Source organism: Panthera pardus, unplaced genomic scaffold (genome assembly GCF_024362965.1).
Source record: "Panthera pardus isolate Hobbes unplaced genomic scaffold, ASM2436296v1 HiC_scaffold_13, whole genome shotgun sequence".
NCBI lineage: Eukaryota > Metazoa > Chordata > Mammalia > Carnivora > Felidae > Panthera > Panthera pardus.
In genome coordinates this window covers 196753199-196774802 of record NW_026526688.1, presented here as the reverse complement: position 1 = coordinate 196774802, position 21604 = coordinate 196753199, and the positions used below count along the sequence as shown (strand labels likewise).

Here is a 21604-nt window from a genome sequence, read left to right as displayed (position 1 = left end):
ATCTTTTTTTCATTCTTTGCATGCCAGAATGCTTTGGAACAGCCCAGATCTGTTCAGCAAAGGGTTCCTGTTAACCCGCTGTTCACCTGGGCTGACCACATTAGGAATCCCTAACTTGGACAAATGACTCAACGAGGGCTTGGGGGTCTATACAAAGGGTGACTCCGTTTTATCATCCTTCTTTGGCTTTTCTCCCCATGCCTCTCTCTCTTTCCTTAAATATTTCTTCCCCAAGAAGCCTTCCCTAGTTCCCCCGGAAAGAAATGTTGCCTCTTGTTTCTTTTCTGAGCAACCACTTGGAACCAGTAACACTGTTCTAGGAGCTGGTGGGAGAAACATGCCTGCATGCCAGATGTCTGCCCCCCTGGGGCACATGTTCTGATGGGGAGTCACAGAATAAAGCAAGAGAGCCTGAGAAGTTAACACGGTGACTCCAGATAAACATTATTGCTACAAAATCATGCTATGAGAGAAAAGGACTGCAATGAAAGAAATCAACACATTGATTGGAAGGAGGTATTCTCCAGGAAAGGTGTGTCAAGGACCCAGGCAAAGCCCCAAGCACTATGCATTTACCCCTCCTGTGTAAAAACATGCTAATTGATCTGACTGCCATACTCACTCTAAGTTCCTTAAGAGTAAGATCTATTTTTTAATCTTCTACACTACAGTCAACATCAAAGCCCAGGGTAAATTTGGCAGAGTGCGTATCAGAGTTTCAAAGGGCACAAGTACCTTTCACACATAGAAACAATTTTTAGAATACCTCATTTGGGGGGCACCTGAGTGGCTCAGTTCAGCGCGCAGAGCCTGCCTCTTTTCTTCTGTTCCCTTCTCTCTCTCCCTTCCCGGCTCATGCTCTCTCTCTGCATCCTCTGTTCCCTTCTCTCTCTGCCCCTCCCTTGCCCATGCTCTCTCGCTCAAAAATAAACATTAAACAAAATTAACATACTTCGTTTTTGTGATACAAAATGAACTTTCAGAAGGATACAAAATGTCATTGCTAGGTAAAGAAATTAAAGGTTCAAAAAAATCTTCACTGATGGTGGGGTCCTGGCTTCAACCAGGCAGAGAAGCAGAGACAGAAAGGGTTGCTAGCACAGATCAGATGCTTGATTACAAAGGTACTGAATGCCAGAGTTCCAAGTGCCAAACCTCAATAGTTAAGGCGGACGTCCCACAATGCTTGCTCACTTTAGTTACCTACTCTTCTGTGATCATTTATTAATGTCTTCCACGCTGGTCTCCAATTTCCTTGAGGACTAGTCCTTGATGGGTTTTGTTCATTAATGGATTCCCGCACTTACTCCAGTGTCTGGCACCCGATAGACACGCAACAAATGGACTCAATAGTCGATTTCATTAAAATTAACAGTATAGTCTGGGGCGCCTGGGTGGCTCAGTTGGTTAAGCGTCTGACTTCTGCTCAGGTCACGATCTTAAATTCCGGCCCCAAGTCAGGCTCTGTGCTGACAGCTCAGACCCTGGAGCCTGCTTCGGATTCTGTGTCTCCCAATCTCTATCTGCCCCTCCCCTGCTCGCTCTCTCTCCCTCTCTCTCTTTCAAAAATAAACATTATTATTATTATTTTTTAAAGAGTACAGTCTGTTTTCAGGGGTTTACCTGCAACAGCAACTCCTAGAATACGATCAAGGGTCTAAACTCCCACACCAACAATCTTTTATGTCAGATTATGACATTTCACTTTGATTACACTGAGTCAAGAGACTGAACTTTGAGATCCCTGGTTCCTGGCCTAAGGTATTAGCCTAGCACTCTGGCTTTTCATATGGCCTTCTCCTGATTTCTCCTTAGCATATCACTATCCAAAGGAGGACAGATTATCATCCATCTTGCTTTAATCTGTCCTGTCCCCTGGAAGGTAAGTACAAGGTCAAGAATTTCCACCTGTGTTATTCCCTCCTGTGCCACCAGTGAGTAGTGCAATCCTCGGTCCATGGCTGGAAGTCAGTACACATGTGTTAAAGGTCTAAATGTGATCGTTGTAACTGCCTCTTAGGACAGGGAACAGGAACCGCCAAGCAAACGCTCCTTGAACATGAAGGGTAACTCACTGGAATGCTGTCTACACAGCACGCCCGATAACACCTTTGCTTCAACATTCTGGGTAACTGATTTTACATAGTCTCATATTCCAACCGATTTCTTCTCTCTCCCCAGAAACCAGAGGCCATACACTGGAGGCCTGTGCGACAGATATAAAGTCTACTTACAGAAGTGCTCTGTTTGGCCCACATGGTATTATTTTTTAAAAAATCGACTCAACTGCTGGTACTTAAAACTCAGTAGATTCTTTGCAAAATGGTGAGCTTACAGCTCTTGGAAAAAAAAAATCAGATGTGGCTGGACAGGGCCAGAGGTCCTGGCCACCCTGATGGTGGGGCTGAGCTCCAGTGCCCAAACCCCACACTTCTCAACCAGGCACCAGCTAAGGCCTGTTTCACTCAGGCTGGTACTGGCCTGGCCTCGGAAGGCATTTGAATGTACGACCCCTGCTGGAAAGCTACCAAAAAGCAGGCAACATGGAGGAAAAAAAAAAAAAAAAAAAAGAAAAGATGCCAACTGGGATCTATTTCCATTATGTTCAAGCTATTCTTCGGAAGAATAATGTATTCATTTTTCCAGAACTCTGGTGGTACCACATAACCATTGACAAACTATGGCCCAGTAAATATTATTCTAACGGCCTGAAAAAGCTATGAGCTTAATTCCCTGTGGGGAGAGGAAGCTGAGAAAGCTTCATGCCGGAGGCAGGCCTGAAGACGGATCGTGAGAGGCTGCACAAGAGCTGGTTACAATTCCGGCTAACTCAGAAAAAGGAGCTTCCTTGAAGACTAAGGGTTACCTCCAGGAATTGATGAGAAGCTGAGAAGCTAAAAAGCCAGGCTTGGAAAAAGAGAAGGAAGGAAACCTGGGTGCCAGGGAACATGTCAGGGTCATGCCATGGGAACAGCACCTCTGGGAAATCCTGAAATCTCCCGCTGCTGCTGACGCCACTTGATTCATGACTCACGGTGGTAAATGAACACTTAGCTGTCCTGACGTCCCTTAGCAAGTCCCTCAAGATGCCAGGTCCCAGGTGGGATCCTCCAATCGAGCCTCCGTTCAGGGCCCAGAGAGATGGACAAGGAGAAAGAGCGCCCCACCTCCCACTGAAAAGTCCCTCCAGGGACACCTTCCAAAATGCAAAAGTCCACTGTGGGGTAGGAGGATCCTAGGTGGTGATGGGAGGGATGGGGCAATATGATCAGTGCAGCGGCACAGAATGAGAACAGACAGACCCGAACTCCAATCTGGAATCTTCTGTACCTTCAAGAAAACCAGTTAACTTTTCTTCTGATCTACACATTCCAAATCTCTAAAATAGAAATCATGCCATCTGTCTGTGCACAACACAGGGTTGCTGTGGAGATTCCGTCCAATCGTTCATTCAAAACTACTTGTTGAGCCATTTATTAAGTGACCAGGCACTTAGCTAGGTCCTGGGGCCAAATCTGGAACACCCACAATGCAACAGAGACCCAGTGCTTTTATGCTGATGACAGATTTAGACAAGGGAGACCCAGCCCCGGTCCTGAAATTGATCATGTATTACTCTGCCCCAACTGATGCACTCATCTGCAACTCTTCTCCTTTTCTGATTAATCAATTTCAGCTCCCTTCCTCGAAATATACATACATACATACATATGTTAAGATACAAAATCCATTAAGTTAACTCTTAAAAAATACTCTCAAAAATTTAACTCTGATCCTGAAAACAAGAGACTAACGGTTCTGAGGAGCAGGGAGGCCTGGTGCTGACGAATTTTAGGTGATCACAAGGAGATACCAGCCCATTATATGAAATCCTCTCCTCCATTTAACCTTTAGCATATGTAATTGACACAGACATCAGCAATCTGTAATTAACATTAAAACAGACCAAATGAAATTTGCAGGAAATACATGGTAAGTAGCCCTGAACATTTTTCACCCTTGTTTCACAATTGCCAAATGCTCTGCACATACGTTTTCTCACTTTCTCATAAAAAATCTTTCAGCCTCTTATTTTTCAGAGGAAGAATTCAAGGCTCCGAGGGAAAGCTAATTTGCTTAGGGCCTGGGGCAAGAGGCGGCCTGCAAATCCCACTAGCACACTCACCACTCTCCCCACTTAGAAAAGGGCCGCTTCGGTAGGAAGCACTGGTTCATTGGTGGAGTCCAAAGAAGATACACCAAAATCACGGAGGACAACTTGGTCTATTCCAACGCCCACTGAAAAGTTACTGCATTTGCTACATAGCAGCTAGAGCATTACAACTCTCCAGCTTTGTCTTCACCCCTCCAAGACTGTCTCTCAGAACAGGGATCCTGGCTTAGAGACATGCCCCGGAGCCTGCTGTCTGAGCCCTGACCCTGGGACAGGCTCACCTACAGGATATCACCTACAGGATATCAATACATTGTAGTGTTCTTCTCTCCAGTCTCTAGGCTCAACAGAGAGAACACGACTCACGACTCAGTACTCAAGGTGGGTGTGTGTTACCCTGGGTAGATGCCCTGGCAGGGGAAAGGCAGTGTGCACGGATCAAGCAATTCTACATCAGCCCGTCCGTACTTCCAGCCCCTTCCGGTCACTATCAGATGGTAATTCAAGGTAAGAAAAGCTTCCACATTGCTTTTCCCTTCAAAGAGCTCTCTCGGGGCTTTTCCAGTAAGGAACTTTCTTCTTTTGACAACGAAAGCACAAGCCTCAACTGTATTGGGGAGTCCAAGCAAAGGGTTCCTAAGCATCTACACAGAGCAAAGCACTGCTTTGGACTGGAGGACTTGTGGCTTTATACTAGGGGTACCAACAACAGAGCTACGAGCCCTGGGATTTTCCCAATCCCATTTGCAAGTTCAAGGTACCACTTTCTCACCAGCTTCCCAAGCAAAAAAAAACAAAACCAAACAAAAAAAACCAAACCTCCCATTTTAAAGCTACAGTGCACCATACACCAGGCAGCTTGGGCCAATCCTCACTCAATGCTGCTGTCCTAATTAACTGCGAGGACTTAGGAATGCTTAGTCACGAAGTTGTGAATCCCAGATCCCCATCAACACGGGCTGAGAGTTAGAGGGACCCACTGGAGCCCAGAAAGGCTCCTTGAGAAGCTGATCCTTCTCTTCTAGTTCTGGGGAAAACCTTATGTAACACAATGGTCCATTTGAACATGTTACTTCTGCAATCTTATGGAAGTAAAAGGATGTAAGCCCTGGAAATGCAAAGAATAACGCGAGGATTTGCAGTTGAAGCGTCCATCTCCCGGAATTTCACGAGGTCAGGCTTTTCTAGTTGCACCCAATCTTGCTGAAAACAAGAGTATTTCCAAACCCCAAAGGATGGGCTTTCTAAACACAGGGAGACAGAAGTTAGGTTATGTCCCTTCCTCCCCCACCCCTTTTTAAGACGGAATTCCTGGAATTAACCCTTGAGTGGAAGTTGGTAATTGCCTTTCAATGAAATTAGGTGAGATGTGGCTGCAAAGCGAGAACGCAAGAGTTAGGACCCAAAGGATCCTGCGTGCGCCCGGGCTGCAGCCACGAAAGCCAGCCAAACGACGGCGCCCGGACGCAAGGGACTCCTCCCGGGACCGGCTCCCGTGGCGGGCGGCGGGCGGCGCAGCCGAGCCGGTGGTGCCCGGGTTCCGAGAGCTCTGGCTGCGGGAGGAGGAGCGGATACTCTCCATCCTCACTTGGCTGTTCCTCGCGGCTGCTCCCTGCCAGCAGGGTACCGCTTCTGGGAGCGCAGTGCGAAGAGAATGGATTTGGAGTCGCCTCCCCAGAATCCCCCCAAAAGCACCTTCCTGCAAGTAGTGGCTAAAAATAGCCGGCGGATAACGCTGGGGGAGGAGCGAGACGCGCGCAAGGCAAGGCGAAGCGAGGCAAGGCTACGTCTTGTCCTGCACAGTGGAGGGCGGAGGAGAGATGCAACCCAGCTCCCGAGAGAGGGGCCTGGGTGCACGAAGAAGCGGGGACGCCCGCCAGCGAAGGGGGTGAAATGGAAGACGCACAGCGCCGGCAAACAACCGCGCAGCCAAGCGCACCCCCCACCCCGAGCCTTGCAACCCCGCTCCAGCTCCCGCCCGCTTCTCCATCCTATGCCCGGCTCTGGAAGCCGGCCCTCCGGCTCCCGGGACAGGCTGGGGCCAGAAGGGGGAGCAGCGCGCAGTCCGCCGGCTGGCTCAGAGAGCGCACCTGGAGATGTCAGGCTCGCCTAGTTGTGCCCCCGGTTCCGAGAGGGGGTCTTGTGCGCTCCCATCGCGGGTGGGCGCCCCGCCTCCCCCCACCCTCATCTGCCGCCACCACCCAAGGTGGTGCTCGAAATAGAAACAGAAGCAGAAAAAAATCGGTGAAAAGTACTATGAAAAAGCAGGACGGTGTAGAACTGGCATTCGGGAAAGAGATTACCTATGGTCCATCGCCTTAATCTCTCTCCGCCGGAACATCCCCGCCCCTTGGGAGATGTCCCGTGTCTCCTCCACTCCATCCAAATGCAAAGGCAAGGCAGACCTAGGTTTCCCCACCCGGGGTGCTCTCTCCACCGACTGACTTTTGCTGACTGGATCCCTGCCCCAGTTCCCGGCCAGAGTGGTACCCGGGCTTTGCTGCGCGCTGCGCTCCGGCCGCCCCGAGCCGTCCCGGGGAGATGCGCTGGGCAGGAACTAGCCCCCTGGCTCTGCTGGGGGAGGATCCAATCCACAAAGTCAAAAAGCCGAAAACCTGTCCATAAGAGGAAAAAAAAAAAAAAAAAGTCCCTCGGGATTTGCAGAGCTGAGAGGGCAAGGCAGGAGGTGAGAAGGATGAGAAAACCCCGGATCTCTCCTTCCCTGTTCCCCCAAATCCACTCCACTTGCTCCAGCCTCGACTCACCTTGGGCTCTGCTCTCGCCCTTAATCCGGGACGCCGGTGAGGGCACCCCGACGGCCCCACGTCTTGCCACTCCCCAGCCTGGGAGGCCCCCGCCACAGGCGCGCGGCACTCACCTGAGCTGCGCCGCGGTCCAGCCGGTCCGGCGCCCGAAGTCGGCTCTCGGGCTGGGCCATGGGCAGCGCCGCGGAGCACCGGCGGCCGGCGGAGCGAGCCGGGAGGGAGGGGGGCGCCTCGGGGCAGGCGGACGCGGCTGGGGCGCAGGCACCCACGGAGATCCAGCAGAGACGGCGGCTGGTAGCTGCCGGCGCGCCGGGGACTTTGCAGGCGGGAGGCTCGGCGATCAGTCCCGCGGAGGGGAGGAGCGGGAGGAGGAGCAGGAGCAGGAGGAGGGGACGGAGGAGGCCGGGCCCTGAGGGAGAGCGCGTTGGGCAGAGGAGGATCGCGAGCGCCCACTGCTGCCCGGCCCGCTCCGGTGCTGCCCCGAGTCGGGCCCGCTCCGAGCGGCCGCGCCGGGTTCTCGCCTCCCGCCGACCGGTAGCGGACAAGTGCATCGGGCCCCGCGGCGCGGCGGCTCCTCGGGTTTCAGTCCAGAGGGAGGGGACCCGCGCGGCCCGGAGGGTGGGGTCGGCTGTGGATTGGGTGACGCTGCCTGCGCCGCAAACCTGGGACGTCCCGTCCACGCCCTCTCCCCCGCTGCGAAAGGCTAGGTCCGAACTCCAGCCTCCCTCCCCCCTTTTTCTGCACCCTCCAGCTCCGCACGGCCCCGGGGTAGGCGCCCCCCCCCCAGGTGCGTCTGCACCCCCAGTTTCCTCCCTGGCAGGTGACCCACCTTAGGCGCCCGCGCTTCTTGCGCCGCCCTGGAGGCGGAGGGGGCCCTCCCCGGGAGCTCGCACCGCCTCCCGGCCGGGACGCCGGCGACCCGGGAGCCCCAGCCGGAGCGGGAATCCGCGCCCGGAGCCGGCTCGGTTGCGCGTCCGGGAGTGGATGCGGATTTCCCGGAAGAGCGCGGAGAATTCACCTCTGCTTTTGCTGCCACCCCAGGGTTGCACACGTCTGCTCGGAAATCAAGCAGGGATTCTCTGTCCCCTCCCCAGATCCGGTAGCTGGAGGTTTGGGGTGAGAATTCCACCAGCATCTCAGTAGTTCAACTTCGGAGTTCCGGTTTCGAGGGGTGTGGGGCTGGGGTCCCCTTGCGGAGGCTGGATCGCCTCCCTGCCCCGCTTACCTGAGCCAAAGTAAGCTGCCCTCAGAGACAGGTCGGCAGACAAACGTGCTGGGAAGCAGGAAGGGAGGCGCAAAGAAACACGCCAAATGCACCTCCAGGTAATTAATTCTCAGTGAGATTTCAGCACATCTTCCCTCTCGTAAATATTGGAAGATAAAGATGTGGAAGAATTCGACTTTGTCATTTAAGTTTGAAAAAACAATCTTTCCTTAGTTTTACTTAGTTTAGAAATACTTGCCCATTGAAGGAACGGTTGCAGGGGGAAGTGGACCCCTTTACTTGAGGAAGGTTACCTATTTGCCCCCTTAGAAAGCGAGGCGATGACCACCAGCATTTTCTATCTGATAAAGCCAGTAACATCTGGGAGCCAAGACCCGAGACTTGTTTTGGAAAACAAGCTTTTAGGGGTTTTTGTGACCCTGGCTATTTCTCTGAGCCAGACTAATGCTGATATAGGTATTTTGGGTAATATACGCATGTATAGATGAATTTTTAAGTCATTTTAAAGCCCTACTTTGAAAAGCCTCAGCATTTAAATTTACATTAGCTTTAAAAGAACTGCTTCCGCCCCCCCCCCCCCCCGCCTGCCATTCTATGAAGCTGTGTGAAATAATATATGAGTTGGTACAGGTCAAACGGTCATCTGAGATAAACTCTTGCCAACATCCTTTAGCTCCTACCAGCAGCTAAAGCCAAGCGCAGATCAGGGGTTCTTTCAAAACAGGGGGCAGCTTTGATGTTCTGTGTTGGTATGATTACTTCTTTTCCTTGAGAGTTCAAATTGCTTGCGTGCGTAGTTGGGAATCTCACCTCTCATTTGCAAGATGCCCAGGGAGGCTGCCACTGATTCCATTTAGCACCCTGGGAGCCAGAGGGCAGGTTCACTAATCCCCTTAGTTCCCCACTACAAGTCCTGAAAAGGAACAAGAACCTTCGGCCCCAGCCTCGAGTCTCTTCTAGAAGCTTCACTTCTTGGAGGAAGCAACTCCAAGTAGATCTGGCAAGTGACAAGAATTTGAGGACTGAGGATTAAGTGTCTCTGACTTCGGCTCAGGTCATGATCTCGTGGTAAGTGGGCTCGAGTCCCGCGCCCGGCTCTGGGCTGACAGCTCGGAGCCTGGAGCCCGCTTCCGATTCTGTGTCTCCCTCTCTCTCTGCCCCTCCCCCACTTGCACTCTGTCTCTCTCTCGTAAATAAATAAAACAGTAAAAAAAAAAAAAAAAGAATTTGAAGACTGAATTTTCAGCTTCTCTCATTTAAACAAAAAATCAGTCAATGTGAATTAAAAATGATCCACGTTCTTATGTTTAGATAAATAAGAAAGTGTTATTGGCCTTTTTGTTCTTTGTTAGCTTTAGGTCTCTGCCAAGACATTTGTCATTTCTCTTAAACAGCCTCGTCTGACCTCTTCTGGGCATGAGTTAGGTTTCCTATTCAGGCATTTATGTATCACCAGGACTCAGCTCAGCTTTAAGAACACAAATATTGTATTGAAAATATCTGCGTAGAGATTTGTCTTCCCCACTAGACTAGAAATGCTTTGAGTTGTGGGGACCATTATGGGAACCACAGAGAACTCTGTGTTCTGTCCCCAGAACCTTGTCTGAGCCAGGCAGAGAGAGAGGGAGAGAGAGAGAATCCCAAGCAGGTTCCGTGCTGTCAACCTGGAGCCTGAGGCTGAGCACGATCTCCCCAACCCGGAGATCATGACCTGAGCCGAAATCAAGAGTGGGATGCTTAACCGACTGAGCCACCCAGGCGCCCCATGAAATTTAACTTTTAATTGTTCGTTAATTAATTTAGAAGGCTAGGTCCCACAAAGGTCAAAGTTATAATTCAACCCTGTAACCACACATGCCAAGAATAAATTTGGTGTCATAAGGGGATAAAAGTCTGGCTTTCAGAAAAGCATAAAATAATCCATTAATCATGGACGCGTCGATTGTTTGTAGGGACGCCCGTCAAGTTGGGAGTTGGACGCTGGTTGGGGGAGGTACGTGATGGGTGGGGTGAGTTGGGAGGAATTGCCATCCTACATGTTTTCTGGATATGACCCTCATTTTCTCTCTCTAGAGCCAACTGTGCCAGCTAATTAGCAAATCAAAAGAAATGGAAACAATCCTAGACCTGAGCACAATCAAATTAGCGGAGTTATTTGAGGATACCATTTTCACACAGTGTAATCATGTTCTCTTTGTTTCGGTCAAATGAGCGAAAATCATCTTTCACACCCAATGCCCTCCCCTCTGCCCAGCTTTCTGGATGGTGCATTTGCCTATCTGTTCTCATCAGTTTTACACACGATCTTTTCTATAAAGGCAAGAACGCACAAGGTACAATTAGACAGTATCCATCAAGCTTCCCATACAACAAGGACCTTTTAAAAATACATCTGACTTTTCGGGTGATTCAGCAGTAAGAGCCATTAGTGCACCATCTAAATCAGGACTTGGAAAGTTTATTAAAATTGGATTTTTAACCTGATCCCAATTTCCTCTGCTTATAAAGAATCCCATTGGACTCCTTAATATTCATGCTATTAACCTGAAAGATTCAAGCTGTCATTATGGGAGGAAAGACTATACAGGGTACGTAGCCCCACAGGCTGGAGTTATAGATAAAATCACATTGAACCCAGGCAGGTGGAGGGACTATGGATCCTGAACGTCTTCAGGAGAAGCAAGCTCTCTCTTTTTCTCTCTCCTCTTCTCCCCTTCTCCCAACCGCCCTTTTCCATGACACATGAAAACAAACAGAATTAACAAAAGCAAACATAACCAAACCATTTAATTACAGAGAGCACTGGGCGAGGAGTCTAGTTCTTACTGGAAGGGTAGCTGCCTCAGAGAAATCACCTCTACCTCTGGGGCCCTAATTACTCCCACTCATGTCATGGCTGTAAATCCGTGTCCCTTTGCTTTTGTCGTAGGAGGAAATCACAGTTTTTAAGACGGTTGGTACAAGGACAAAATGTATACGTCCTGTCATTCGTGTTGCACGGTACCTGGCCCAAAGCCTTGAAAAAAATCCCAGCCGGTGTTATTACTGATTGTTGGTTGAACCCGTGGCGCGTTTGCTTCTGTCTCCATTTTCCTCCCTTTGTCTTCTGCAGAACGTGATTTATCTTCCTTCGCTTCTGCAGAACATAGTTTACAACTTAACTGATGCCAGTGAGTTTCGGTGAAGTCGGGGGTCAGTCCTGTGTCTCCTGGAGATAAGATTTTCTGCTCCCTTAGGACAGAGGTGGGGTCTTGACTCTACTTCTTGCTGAGCACCTGGCATGGTGTTGAACACATACTAGGTGCTCAACAAAGCCTCTTGTATCTTAGGATATTGGCAGCTTACAGATCACCTATCAAGACCCTCTCATTTTGCAGCTGACGACACCGAAGCTGACGGCTCGGAGCCTGGAGGCTGCTTCGGATTCTTTGTCTCCCTCTCTCTCTGCCCCTCCCCGGCTCACGCTGTGTCTCCTCTGGCTCAAAAATAAATAAACATTAAAAATAAAATTTAAAAACACAACATTTTGGAGAGGCCCTGGAAGTACCTGGGGCTCCTATGACTCCTGTTGGATAAACAACTCCAGACAGCATACTGTGTTTATTTCTGATCCTGTGTCCAACTTTGCCCCGAATCACACACATCAGTGCTGCAGAAATTACAATATTGCAGGCCCGGAGGGGTCCCCTTGTTCAGATTGTCAGACCCTGCTGAGCGCCGGGATGCCTTCGGGTAGGCGGGAAATTGTGGCGCTCCCTTGGATTTTAGGTTTGCTGGGACCAAAGCTGACCGATGCTTGGATGAGCAGGTCTTTGCCGGTTTTCCCTTTTTAGGCCTTGTTCCAGGATACTGGAGAGTTCAACTCTTGGATGTTTGTGGAGAAGAATAAAATCGAATCCCTTACCCGAAGGTGCGCACAGACACGCGTGAGCACAAAAATAACAATTCGGTCGGATCATTCTCATGAGCTCCTGGTGCTCCGCACACCGGAAAGCTCCAAGGAGAATTTGGACTGTGACTATCTTCCTCTCACATCCTTACGGAGTCCGCTTGAAGCAGCCCGTATTTCTAGCAGCTCTGTCCTCTGGGAACACCCTCTGACGCTCTCCAGTGTGGCCCCTATCGTCCCTGAAAACTGACCCTGTTGCCTTCTCTTCCCTAAGCCTTGTTTCGATTCCAGATTTAAAACAGAGGCAAAGATAAGCGTCGCTTGAAAGATCCTAGAGTTCCTTTCCCCCAGATTTTTGGCACACTGTTCTTACGAAAAGGTTGACCACGGACTCACAAGACCTAGCCATATATATGTATATATATACATATGTATAATATATAATACACAAGACCTAGCCATATATATGTGTATGTATATATATATAATAAAAATTATAATAAAAATATTATATATATATTAATATTATATATAATAATAAAATTTATAATATATTTTTTTTGTCTCCTTGATGGTAGTGGTAAGTATTTCACTGCATGCTTTGAAGCTCAGACAACGTAACTCTTAAGTAAACAAAACAAAACAGCCCTTCACATTTTCAATGATCAAGGCAGCAGATCTCCATATATTTGTAACAACACGTTAATGTAAACTTGGCTAACTTGTACGAAATGAGGAAAATCCATCAAACAGGATAATGGAGGAAGAGCTACGTAGCGGTAAAGAAAACTGATGGCATTTGTTCATTAGCTTTGGGCTAAGCGATTTGAACGCATTCTTTCTATCCCTGTTTCTCGTATGAATATAGGGATGTTATATAACTTCCCAAGGGTCACACAAGTAGCAATGGTAGGTTTAGAACTGGTTCACAGTCAAGTCCTTCTATGCTCTCTCTCCGTCTCATGGTCTAATTCTCCCCTTCCTCTTTTCACTGCAAGTGTGCACTTCATAGAACTAGGAACAGGACTCCCGTGTATTTCATATTTTATCTCCCAGTGAAGGAGCAGAGACCAGGGTTCCTCTTCATGCCTTCCGAATGTACTTACATTCTAGGAATTTAACCAGCCGTAAGGTATTTAAATCCAATATTCATGATATTGTTATAATTGCATGTAGTAAACTAATTGACAAAATAAAATGCCAAGCTTTAAGCTCAGTTCTCAGCGTAATTGGTTTTCTCCTCCCACGTAAGATCAGCCCTTAAAAATAAGAGCCGGTGTGGAGTTGCAGCTCCTCACCTTGGGGCCCTTGATTCCTTGTGGTGCTTCAGACCTCGGCTCTCCTGTCCGCGGGTGATCATTCCAGCACCACCAAGTTCTGTAGCTCTGACTCTCTGCCAGCACAGGACATGAGAAGGGGGCAGGACATGGTCTTCGTGCAGCGGAAAATCAGAAAGGCGTCGGGCTATCCCCTGGTAGATGTTAAGAATGCCCTTCCCAGCTCTGGTGCCTTGGGTTCACTCGGCCTGCCTTTATGGATTCACCTCTTTCTGGAAGCGGCTCTGTTTGGCAGGAACACTGCCTGCCTCCGGAGACAGATGGACCCATTTACTGGCAAACTTGGGAAGGATAAGGGTAGATGCTTCATGGGCTCCGCCCTTCCTCGTCTTGGGAGCAAGCTGTTTGGAGGGAGCACCCGACCTCTGAGGCTCCGCTGCTGTTCTGGGGTCCTCCCTGTGGGGGAGAGGCCTGCTCTGGTCTGGGGTTGTCTCTTCTGCCCTGGGTAAGTGTGCCCAGGTCTGGTGGCGAGTGTATCTCAATACATTTGTAACAGGGTGTGTTGTAAAGTAACGTAGCATTGACTAACTGGCACGAAAGGAGGAAAATCGATCAAACAGGGTAATGGAGGAAGAGATACGTAGAGGTAAATAAAACTCATGGCGTTTGTTCATTAGCTTTGGGCTAAGCGATTTGAATGCAGTCTTTCTATCCCTGTTTTTCCTATGAATATAGGGATGGTGAATAACTTCCTGAGGGTCACACAAGTAGTGGGTGTATTAATTATATATCGCTACGTTACAAATTACCCCCAACGTTAATGCCTTAAAACAACACACGCGTATTATCTCTTGGTGTCTGTGGATCAGGGATCCAGGCGTGGCTCAGCTGGGTCTTGTCCCTCACTCAGAGTAGCTCAGGCTCTAGTCGAGGTGTATGTCAGGGCTCGAGTCCATGTGGAGGCTCCCCGAGGGAGGACTGCTCACTTATTCAGCTGTCGGCGGGACTCGGTTCCTTGTAGGCGGGGGTGGACTGAGGGCCAGCCCTCACTGGCTATTCCAGAGACCTCCCTCAGCTCCTGGCCACGTGACCCCTCCACCAGGATGCTTGTAACATGACAGTCGGTCTCCTCATTCTGACAAAGCGAGAGAGCACAAGAAGGCCCTCGGAACGGAGGGCATTATCTTTCTGTCACCTAACCTCAGAAGCGACATCCTGCCACGTGTGTCACATTCTGTTTGCCGATGCAGGTCAGTAGGTCCAGCCCACACTCCAGGGGTCAAGGTCGTGGGAAAGCATGGACTCCAGGAGGCAGAGGTCATGGAGGCCAGTTTGGAAGCATGGAGGCCGGTCCATCAACGAGCAGGCAGGGACATCAAGGTCATGACCACAGCACAACCAACAATAACAGGAAGATGCCATCAATCACGAGATAATCCCAATTTCATAAATATAAAATGTAAAAGGAAAAAAAAAGTCTTAAAGTCAATGCAATGCAAGGTGTTACATCTTAAGGTCTTGGGAACATCACCTTTAAGTGGTTTTTTATAACATTTCTTTTCCCCCTAGAACTTTCACATGACCTTTCGAATCACATGTTATAATAGAGAATCATGAAAGTACAAAATACAGAACTGAGTTTCGAGGCACTTATCGATTAGTAAGTCAATCCGTCAGTCAAGGGGCGGACACCGCTGGGTCCTAGGGATGCATCCCAACCATCAAAATGTATGATGGACTCAGAGGAAGAAAATCATTGTAACTTGACCGTTAAGGGTCTGTCTGCTTCCAACTGGCTGATCAGGGAAGGAAAACCCCACAAAGAGGTGGGATCTGGGCCGGAGTTCCAGGATCATGAGGTTGGTTTCAAGAGAGGAGTTTGAAATGGCAACGTTCTCTACTGGATTTACTGCAAAAGGGAGGCGAGAGAAGCAGCTGCAGGGACAGGGTGATACATGACAGAAGACTGTGTCACTTTAAACCTCCACCTCTCAGGACCCAGGAGTTAAGTCAGCTACATCGTATTGATTTTAAGTTTGTTTGTGTGTTTGTTTGTTTATTTATTTTAGGAAAGCGAGAGAGAGAGAGAGAGAGAGAGGGAGAGAGAGGGAATTCCAAGCAGGTTCTGCACTGTCAGCATGGTGCCCAACACAGGGCTCAAACCCATGAACCAATCGTGATATCACAACAGGAGCCAAAGTCACGAGTGAGACGCTTAATCGACTGAACCACCCAAGTACCCCAAGTAAGCTATATTTTAAAGGACACTTTTGTATTTATTTTATGAAAAGTCATACTTGTTCATGAAAGCTAATTTGGAAAATTGCAGAAAACTAAAAAGAAGGGAAAAAAAACAAAAACAAAGAAATAATTCCACCAGCCACCCAAAGGCAATTCCTGCATTAACACTGAGTAAATAATGAGAAATAAAACATGAAGTTGAAATGGCCTGTTTGTCCTACTTAGAGTTTCTATGCTTAACTACATTAAGCATAGCATTTCTCGTACATTGGGATTTCCAGTTCCTTCGAAACAGGTGCAAGCAGGGGCAAGGTCTTTCATTTTAAAAAAATCAATTAGCGTGTAATACGTTAGTATTTACCTGTTAAAGGAAAAAACAACAACAACAACAAAAAAACCCTTCTCATCTGATTGTGCATGAATTATGAAGACGGGCAAGTGACACTTTAAGCCAATTCTTGAACCAGAAGTAAAGATGTGGTTCTTTAAAACATATGGATGGGTCTTCCTTTGCCACTCAGGTCAAGGCAAGGAACACTGAGGTCACTCCAAAAGACCCCCGTGCCTCTCCCTTATCATCCCTCCCTCTGTCCTTCCCCAAGGCCACCACTCTCTTGACTTTTAAAACTAGAGATTAATTTTGCAGTCTTTGGAACTTTATTTAAATGCAATCACCCAACGTTCCTCTGTGCTTCAGTCCTTTGGTCAGTGTTGTTTATGAGATTCACCCATGCCGTTTCATGGAGCTGAAGTTCATTGTTACCGCTGAATAGTATTATGTTGTATGTGTATACTGAATGTTCGTAGTCATCCTACTATTGATGGTATTTGGATTGTTTTGAATTTAGGACTTTCCCAGATCATGCTTCTATGAACACTCTGGTGCGTGTGTTTTGGCACACAGGTGCAAATATTTACATTTGCTCCACTTGGGCAAAGAATTGCTGTATCACAGGGCTTGCAAATGACCGACTTGAGTGGTGAAGGTCAAACTGTTTTCCAAAGAGGCTGAGTGGGCTCCTTCTCCACCAGGAAGGAGTAAGTGAGTTTCCATTGCTCTGCTTCTTCTCCAGGACTTTGTACCATCAGTCTATTTAATTTTAGGCACTCAATCGAGTATGTAGTAATGTGTCATTCTGGTTTTAATCTGGATTTTTCTGAGGGTAAATGAGGTCGATCACATTTTCCTGTGTTTAATGACTGTTTGGATATCCCCTTTCATGAAGCGCCTGTTCATGTGTTTTGCCCATTTTTCTGTTGGGTTGTTTGTCTTTATTTTATCGACTTACAAAAGAGCTTTATATATTTGGGGCAAGTTATTGGACCTCAATTTTCTTATCTATAAAATGGGAAGGATAATCATACCTACCTCCCATGATAGCGTTATAAGGATTATATGAGTTAAGACATATGAAAGTTTTTAGAGCCATAAGTGGCACACGACAAGTGAATCAATGTGTACTGTTGTTATTAGCCAAGCTCCCTACTAGAAGCTTGTGAACACAGAACTCCAAAGAGGCCTTCCTCCTTCTGTGAAAGTTGAAATAAAATAGAGCTACATATGTCAAGGGGTTTAAAATGGAGCCGGGAAGTCATTCAGAGTGTGGGCCTTATACATGTTCTCACTGGGTAGAACCATGAACTTTTGAACTGGGCCTAAATGCAATTCCAAGAACTGTTCACAAAACCCTGCAAGTTGCCACAATAATAGCCTTTTACTTAGTGAGTGAGAGCCTTAACGGCCAATTACATGGAGCCAAGATTAGTTTTCTGCCACCAACATCAATCAAAATTCTTTGTCAACCATGTATACAGGCGTTCCTCTTTGCCTTTAAAAACCCTTGACTTTTGTTCCCTGGCGGGACACAAATTGGCTTGCTACCGAAATCCCTGCTCCCCAAATTGCAATTCTGAGACCCCAGCTAAATGCTTTTGTTTTGTTTCAGATCTGCCTCTTTCCAAGGTGGACACTTTTATTTATCGTCTTTGTCTTGTGTGTCCAGAAAGACTGGAACTCACCACCTTCACCCTTCGCTGTGCCCACCCAGGGCCCCAAGAGTAGCTTTAGAGGGAGATTCTGCTGTCATTATATTACCATCACCACACTTAAAAAAAAAAAAAACAAAAACAAACCTCAAAACATTAAAATTGTGCGTTTCCTCTGAGGAGAACAAGGTAGTTCTCAAACTGAAAATTGCCGAAGAAGCATCTCACAGCCCCTGCACGTTGCAATTGGTATTTGACATGTTAATTCCCAAAGTTTTAACGGAATGATTTTGCACCAGAAGTTTAAAAAAAAAAAACTAAAACATCTCCGAACACAGAAATACAATGTATTAAAAATTAAAGGACGCAATGTGAGCACTGAAGTATTTTAGGCCAAGTGCCCGGGGCCCCGCCTCATCCACCTTTCCTCGGTTCGCCAAACACACTTCGGAAAAAAGGGACAATTTTTCTCTTCCACCCCGCTGGGAATTGTCTGCTCCCAGTGGTCAAGGCGGCAGGGATTTCTTACACACAAACAGATGCACACACGGTAACCGGCCCGCTTTGCTCCCTCCATCTGTGAAATTTTCACAGATAGATTAAATAAATTCTTTTTTTCAGGAGGCAAGTGGGAGGAGGACCATAATTTAGGCCTTTACAACCCCAAAAGACATGCAATCTTTCATTTATTATTATTCCTCACGGAGAATGGCTACTAATATCTCCCTTCTAGGTCCCTTAATTAAATTCAGCTTCTTAATATTTTTTTTTTTTCTCGATTCACTCCCTTTCGTCCCTGGATTAACCTAGTTCTCCATCGTTGTAATTTCTCAACTGTTAAATTTCATTTACCTCATTTAAATTTCTGTGGATGTTGCTCCCCGAGTGGAAAGTTTGTTTATTTTTTCACTTCTCTCCCCGGGCAAGAAAGCCATCTCACTCAGACCAGAGCTGAGTAATTTATGAACATTCACGCTAAAGTGGATTTTGCCGTATAGAAAAGTGTGAGCATAGGAGAGATTTTAGAAAGACAGAGGGGTTGGTCCCACGCGGCCAACAGTGATCCCCCTCTTCCTTGAAGCCCCCTTCTAAAGAGTTGCGTCTTCCACAACATCTTGTCCTCGCAACGCCCACAGGGTGACGCAGGGGACACTGCCAGAGACTAGGCTGTTTTTGCTGATTATTCGCTCCCCTTTTCTTCTAGGACCTAATACACACCTGCCTGTTGCTGTGACTCACAGCGCCCCTTGTGGCAAGACTTAGCAATGACACGCTGCCGCCGGTGCAATGCGCGCCGATGAGTCTCGCTTGAGGGGGAGCTTCCAAGGCCATCGCAAGTTTCCACTAGCACTTTTGTTCTTCTGTCCCAGGTCCCCGAATGAGAAGGCACACGGAGCCACGGGAAGTGAGCTGTGGTCTCCTACGTATGACATGACCAAGAAATAAATGTCTGAGACTCGGGGGTTGTTGGTTACTTTCAGTCTTGCATTGAAATTACTTCACTGAAATTATTATTTGTTTACTGGTCTTCAAGGTATAGTCCTTGAAGACAGGGAATGCATTTTCTTTGTGGGGCATCTGCATAGTTTGGTCCTTGGCAGTCACTAGGAAGTAGTAAGTGATTGTGGAGTAACCGGATGACCCAATGGAGACCTCCAATGATAAGCATCCGTCCAATGCTATGGCAGCTGTGCCCTATTGGGTGATGTTTCTAATTCCGAGCAGACGTCTGATCCTCCAGGATGTCCACCATGGACGTTGGTTCTATCCCTTGGGCTCATAGAAAACCCCCTAATACCTTGTCATGTCTTTTGAAACAACGCTCCTATCCCCTTCAGGGGTGGCCTTTGCAGATGAAATATCCCCAGTCCTCAGCCCTGTTGTTATCTTCGGTGGTTTCAGCTTCCTTAACGTTCTGGGGACTCTCCTTTGCAGGGACACTAGTTTACCCAGGTCCCTCCTAGAATGTGGGATCTGGAATTAGCACCAGACTCCGTGTGTGGCTACGGGAGTGCAAAGGGAGGAAGGGTCATCTCCTCTGGACTAATCCTTCATCTGGACTAATTACACTGAGTCTAACACAGCCTTTGCTGTTCTTGGCAGCCGCATCACACTGCTGACTCACACTGAGTCGACCAAATCCCTGGAGCTTTATTCACACGCCTTTATTGCCAAACTTGGCCTCGACTTGTGCAGTAGGTTTTGGGGACCCCAGTATAGATCCTAACACCTTTCTTTGTTCGGTTCTCTGCCTCATTTCATTTGGTCCATGGTTCCTGTCTGTTTGGGGAACGGAAGGCTTTATTCCTAGGGATAGAAATTCAGCTACTGGCCGACAGGAAGGAGAAACCACGTTGGGGCATCACCTCTGCCATGCCTAGTGAGCCCTGCTGTCTGGTTCAGGAGCCTGTCCTTAACTACCACAGCATACGCTATGGTGTCTTTGTTTAGTTTTTCAAGGAGAACAGTAGAGTAGCATTGAGATCCGGCACAAACCAGCAGCTCTATTTATGCGCGACAGATGCCAAGATGGCTCCCATAATCTCCACTTCCTTGTACGCATGCCTTTGCATAATTCCTTCTGCCTGAGGGTGATGTGTCCTCTAAGTTGCTTCAAGCCAGCAGAATACGGCAAAGGTGATGGAATATATGTGATTGCATCCACACAATTCCATTACATGAGGAGATAACGTTGTCTTGCTAGGAGACCCTTGCTGGCTATGAAGAAGCCATGCTGATTGTGAACTGTCCTGCGGGGAAAGACATGGCCAGGAAGCTTCTAACTGATAGCGAGAAACTGAGCCTCTCTCTCTTATAGCCTGCAAGAAACAGTATGCCTCCAACGATCGCGTGGGCCTAGAAGAGGATTTGTCTCCAGTTGAACCTTGGGGTGAGGCTGCAACCCTGGCCAACACCCTGATTACAGCTTTCAGATAAGACTCTGAAGCAGAGAACCAAGAAAAGCTGAGACTGGATTCCCGATCCACAGAAACTGAGCTATAATAAATGTGCGTGGTTTAAGTTTTTTGTAGTTGTAACTCAGTAACATGTAACTAGTATGTCATGCAATTAGGTAGTAGAAACCAAAATCAGTTGGGAGCCCATGCATCAGAAAACACATGCCCATTGTCTCTTTTTGGTGAGTCGGATAGACTTATAGAGACTTTCATGATTCCCGTGTCCTATTCCACTGGGATGTAAAGAGCCACCTAACATCCAAACTCAGAAATAGAGATTAGTTTTTTAATAGTATTTGCCCAGAATGACCTTCGGCTCATCCATCTCATTCAATGGTCCCAGCTCCCCTCTTCTATCTTTCGCGTCCTTTGGTCCTATACCCAGGTTTGACTATTTGCTCCCTGCCTTCCTGATCTCCTAACTTTAACTCACTATTGGAGCAGCGGTTCCAGTCTTGATCCTGACTTTAATCTTGGGCGCCATTTCCATCTTGGTTCCATTGTATCTTCCAGATCTGGATCTCCCAGACCTTCTGCCAAAGTAGAAGCATGCAATGGTCCAGGCCCCTTATTGGTGACAAGCCTCTAGCCAAGAGTGTGGCCCTCAATACAGAATAGAGGTGATGTCGATAAGGTCACAACAAGCCGTTTTGTTTTTCCACTGGGGCTTTTTCCTCTTTGAGCCTGAGCCTTATCATCATCATCAACATCATCATTATATTCAAATTTTATCGCTTCCCTTCATGAGCTAATGGCCCTTTGGCGAATGACCCAGGGCAATGGTTTGTAGATCCTGGGAAAGCGCTTGTCCAATCGTGCTTGTCATTTCTGATGGCTCACAGACTGGACCCTGAGACCTGAGGGAGAAGCTGATGACTCAGCCTTTCTTTGTACTGGCCACACTATTTTTACATGGGGCAAATCTTGCCAGAGGCTGAAAGGGCCCCTGGATTCCCTTAGTCCTAATGTACCTTTCATACTATCTATGCAGGTATAGAGAATCCAGGAGCCCGGGTCCTACTCAATTCAGTCGAGTTCTTTGAAAGCAATGGATCTTTGAGTTTAGGGACATGGGCGCTCCTCATAGACTTGACTTTTCAGGTTCAGGCCA

General features: G+C 47.8%; 1 protein-coding gene across 2 annotated transcripts in view; it reads right to left on the bottom strand.

Annotated features, from left to right (window-relative positions):
- HS3ST1 (heparan sulfate-glucosamine 3-sulfotransferase 1) overlaps positions 1-7493 on the bottom strand; it is a 29663-nt gene extending 22170 nt beyond the window's left edge. The window contains exon 1 of one of the 2 annotated variants that reach the window (XM_019453691.2): positions 7032-7493. The gene's annotated coding sequence lies outside the window, so the exon portion shown is untranslated. Of the gene's footprint in view, positions 1-6918 lie in introns of both variants that reach the window. The other variant, XM_019453692.2, reaches the window with a different exon arrangement.
- Between the last annotated feature and the right edge of the window lie 14111 nt (positions 7494-21604).